The following is a 5,500-nucleotide window of genomic DNA, read 5'->3' on the forward strand; positions in this document are numbered from 1 at the left end:
TTATTCTCTGAATTTGTATAATGTATTTTACACAATTTTATTCCTTCAAATAAATTTATTTCTTTTTTGGAGTTTATGGACTTACAAATCTGAATGGCCTACTTCATATCACAGTTTTTCTCCTGACTTGCCCCCCATGCTTCCCTGTAACAGGGGTCCATTTCATACTTTGAGTCTGAATCTTGCTGCTTGACCACTGACGGCTTATTTAAAAACTGATATATGACGTGACTGAGTCACACTCCCTGGCTGGGTGCTGAGGCGCTCAGTCACAGAAATGTGGCAGAGCTTTCCCCACCCTTCTTGGGTTTGAGGGTCAGTGTCTCATGTGTGGGAGTGTCTTACTGCAACCCCATGTAATATAACCCCTTGCCTTGTTTAGGATAGGATCTTCCATGGAAGTGCCTTGTGTGTGTCCCCTTCTCTTACTGTGCCCTTGGGTGTGGCCTACCCAGGTGTCAGTCAACCTGCTGACAGTGGACATCATGAAGATAGATTCAGCCCCCTGAAACCTGACCCCTTGCCTCATTTAAATAACTTCTCCTCAATAAAAGGGGTCAGCGCGTGCTCTGGCTCTCTCTTTCTGGGGACGCTTAAGGTCAGAGGAGCCATCACAGCGACTCCAAAGAAAAAGGTATTTGTGTCTCTTGTGTAGTTATTTTGCTCAGCCCAGTTAGCCTAGTTTAATTGGAGTGACCCCTGAACCTTCTAGTCACGTGAACAGGAACCCAGCATTTGTTTTCTTTTTCTTCTTTCCCTTCTTCTCTAACTGCTAGGGAATAAGTTTGATATTCTTCCTGTAGTAGGCCGAGTTATCATGTCCTTCAACTCATGGACCACAAAAATGAAGGAGTCAGACCTGGGAACTGGTGCCAACAAGTCGAGCAGTGGCTCCCCCAAGGCCACCATCTGGACATTCATCATGTCTACTGATAATTACACTGGAGCCTAGTCCCTGAATTTCCCTTCAAAAAGCCTTTTGTTTCCCCTCATGAGCAGGACAACCATCTCTGAGACCTTAGCCTGTTGCTCTTCTTATTTGTTAGCAAATCAATAAAATTTCCTTTCCCTTTTTCTTAGAAACTTTGTCCTTGCTTTTTGCCTCAGAACTAGGAACAATGACCAAACTTTTGGTATCATCTCTTTTTTCTTTTAATCCTTCCTTATTCACTTATTAATAGTTACATTTTCTGACATCTACCTATCAATATGCCCATTTCCTTTTTTCTCTCTTCTCTTTCATATACATAATTCAGTGTCAACAGGGCATTTTTTGCTGGCAGAACTTGGCCTAATAACCACTTTCATTAACCCACATATTCAGTCATTCAACAAATATTTACTGAGTGTCTTTATGTGTCAGGCACTATTCTAGATATTGAGGCTTCAACAATAACAGTTCTTCACTCTTATGGAACTTATATTCTATTATAATAGGAAATTAGAGAGGTGGTGTTTGCTAAAAAACACTGACTCTTCACTTGGGCCTACAGATACCCAATGGGTAACTGAAGCAGGAAAAATGCTTGATATCTGTGTCTTCATTTTGTATCTGTCACCTTTATAACCTTAAACCTCAGGTCATATTCCTGTTCAACTTTGCAGGTAAACATTTTAGTCATTTAAGGAGTATTCACCCAAAGTTGGTAATATACCATCTTCAATGTTGAAAATTCCAAGGTAAGAGTAAGATGCTTTCAAGATTTTTAGGGACATTCAACTTTCAACTTTTACAATGTTCTGTTCCAGAACCCTGGAATAGCACCTGGAAGTTTTCAGTCATTACCCCACACTTTCCAGGAACAGTGGAATCTTGCAGGCAGAACATCTACCCTTAAGCAGGAGCACTTTTATCATAGGAACTGAATTGCCCCTGTTTCAGGATCAGGTATGATAGGTAAATATCCTGTGAAGCAAATGAAGATTGCCTCTTCAAGCAATAAGTACTTTTCTGGTGCCACCTTGCATATCCAGAACTGAGATAATGATCAACCAGATGAAAGATTGAGAAGGCTGCTTAATTATGCATACCTCTTACCCTCCAGCTTCAATTTTTCCTCTATGTAAAAATCTAAAGCTCATGTCATTATCTCTAAAGACAGGGCTGAAATGCTTGATCTTACTCACCTTCCCAATATGGCCATATTGATTATAAAGTTCCTTTCCTGCTTTTCAATGTTACTTTTTCCATTTGGTTTTTGGGGCAAGTGGCTGGATTTAATTTGTTGGGAACCCCAACCCAGAGTTGACCTTCTTGCCTAAGACTCTGGAAGACTAATGGAAGAAAACAGGAAATAAGCATTAAGTAGTATAAAGCAGGAAATGACTAGCATGCTGCTTTATTTTATGTGTTGGCCAGAAAAGGCCCATCTTGGCAGCTGACTTTTAAAAAGAGATGTGAATGAACCAGCCATGGAAAAACATCTCAGGCAAAGGAGAAAGAGGAAAGAGCCAGTACCAGGGTCCTGAGGCTGAAGCCTGCTTAGTGCATTTGAGGCATACTATTTGTGCTAGAGTAGAGTGATGCTTCCATCATCTGGAGCCATCATGAAGGCTGGCTTTTCCCTGGTTCTAGAAAGCTGTTGGAGGGCTTTCAGCAAAGGAACCACATGACATTATGAAACAGGTTACTGTGTTGAGAATAACACCAGGGAAAATAAACAGTGATCTCAGTTAAGAAGTGATGGCAATAACTTGAATGTATGACTCAGTATTCATGTCCTACTGTACTAGGTCATGGCTGGCCAGTGAATGCTACAGAAATTCCACCATGCGACCAGCGCACTGGTTTCATTAAAGAGGTTCATGGCATAAAAGTTAACTAGTGAGATCAAAATAAAACACACAGACTCAATTACCTTTTTCTGTGACCAGGTCCGAGATACCTCTCACCTCTCTGGCTCATACCTCAAACCACCCGGTAGGGCAGCAAGGCTTACTCGGGGCTAGCAGGAGAGAGAGAGAGAGAGAGAGCATGCCAGGGAGTGGCCTTTTATTGGGAAACAAGAAATTCAGGGGAAAATTCCATCCAATGAAGGTCGAGGAGGGCAGCACTCCAAGGTCAGGGTCAGTGATTGGCCTCAGGGTCAGTGGTCAGTCACACCCCCACATGGACAGGCTACCGCACCAGGAGAGGGTGGGGAAAGCTCTGACACAGTTTAGCCAGAGCGCCTCAAACCCAATCCGGGAGGTGTCCAATCACGTGCAAGAATGGCTTCCCACAACAGAATATCACACAAGTGACAGGATGTAACTTCCAAGTCTATGTCATAAAAGATGCAGCAGCTTCTGTCTTAGTCTTGTGGATTATTCTTTTTGAGGGAAGTCAGCCAACCACTTATGCTGGTAAGCTTAGGATGCTCAAGAAGCCCTCCAGAGAGGATCACTAGGAGACACTGTGGCCACCCACTAGAAGTCTTACAGCCACATGCATGAGTGATATTAGAAGAAGATCCTTTGGGTCCAGCACCAGGCAGGCATTCCTAGCTGACACCCTGACTGCAATTTCATGAGAAATTCTGAACTAAAACCCCTCATTCAAGCTGCTCCTGATTTCTCACCCATAGAAACGGGGAGAGAGAACACACATTTGTTGTGGTTCTAAACCACTAAGTTTTGGGGTGTTTTGTTAGGCAGAAATAGATAATTAATTAATACAGGGAGTTATCTGGGGCATTATGAGAGGAGTCAGGCTCTGGCTATATTTTGAAGTTAGAGCCATGTAGATTTGCTGATGAATGTACATGTTGAATGTACATGAATGTAGGAGTTGAAAGAAAGTCAAATATGACCACATAGTTTTGGTCTGAGTAAGTAACAAATAAACCATCCTTGTAGGAAAGAGTTTACATGTCTTTCAAGCTGTGAAAGAGGTATTCTCAGATAAACTGTTATGGGCCAGGCTGTTTGGGCAATGACCAAACAGACTCCATTTTGCCCTGAGACTCCATGTCATGTAAGAAATGCTTCTCCCATGGAAAGCCCGGCCTCTGTACCCATTAACAGTTGCTTAGCATAGTGTGTTTGGCAACACAAAATGGTAATTCTTATACAATGTAAAAGTGTTCTCTCTTTGGTTCCCATTTTTCTTAGACAATGTACTCTGTCAGAGATTGATTATCTAGATGTTAGTAACCATTCTTTAACTTGTATACAACTAGGGACATTTTGTCCCACTCCCTTTTCTGCTTATGATTTTAGATCTCATGACGTTTGTTTTTGGTTTTGAATCATAGCAACAACCACTTATGCTTTAATATGGTTTTGGACCCTAATAGGTATACTCAAACTCTGGGAGGGGGTTGAAGGGTATAGACTTGCAATCTCCCTTTGGCTGGCTGGTGGATCCACGCCAACTGGTGAATAGTTTCTGTCTCCTGCTTCAAGATCAACTCAGTGATTTATTGCAATCTCGCCTTAACAAAATGAATTCAAAGAAATTAGGAAGTCACTGGGTAATTTTGATCAGTATTCTATGTAGGATTCTACCCCTACTCTGCAAAGCATTTCTTATTTGTCAAAGTGTGCTTTGTGATACACCAGTTTTTGTGAAAAACAGATTAGGAAAGAATACAGAACACATCCCTTTCCTGGAAAGGCATGAGAAACACTGAAATATTAGAAGACTCTGGGGAAGGCCTCAAAGAATGTGCATCATCCTTGACAAAAAATGGAGGACAGCCAGGCACATGGCTCATGCCTGTAATCACAACAGCTCAGGAGGGTGAGATAGGAGGAACACAATTTCAAAGTCAGCCTAACCAACATCGAGGTGCTAAGCAACTCAGAGAGACTCTGTCTCTAAATAAAATACAAAATAGGGCTAGGGATGTGACTTCATGGTTGAGTGCCTCTGCATTCAATCCCTGGTATCAAAAGAAAACAAAACAAAAAACCAGAGGACAGTAAAGAACCATGTCCCTGAAATGTCCCCTTTCCCCGCAAGAATATAGCCAAGTCAAAGGAACAATGGGAAAGAGTCCAGACTGACTGTTCAGAGAAGTATTATCTCGAAGGTCACTAAATCTATCTCATAAACACTGAAAACTAGAGCAAGTTAGTTATCTGTAGAAAGCTGGTTTCCTGCATGTACACCACATTCCCTGGTGCTGGTCATACCACAGAACAAAGCAAGCTAATGATGTCACTTCTCTTGTAGCCTAAACTAGAAAACCCTTCTCTCTGTGGCAACTGGATATGATTGCTCATTAAACCATCCACCCTTGAACTTTCTGGCAAAGCACCATATGGGGACAGTGGTGCTACTTGTTAAGCCCATTGCCACCAGACCTTCCTATAAGCAGTTTTGGAAACTCTTATGTCTTACATGCCACTGCTGGGTATTTTCTTTGGTGTCTCAGCAACCTATCCCACTGCCCCGACAGAATAGAACCCAGGTATCTTTGTTTAATCCGTGCTACCCACACTTACTTGATTATATCTGTTAGGAGGCAACACCATTTTGGAAACGCTCAGCTTTCTCTTGCATGTTCACATGATT

Source organism: Urocitellus parryii, chromosome 13, assembly GCF_045843805.1.
Source record: "Urocitellus parryii isolate mUroPar1 chromosome 13, mUroPar1.hap1, whole genome shotgun sequence".
Taxonomy (NCBI): Eukaryota; Metazoa; Chordata; class Mammalia; order Rodentia; family Sciuridae; genus Urocitellus; species Urocitellus parryii.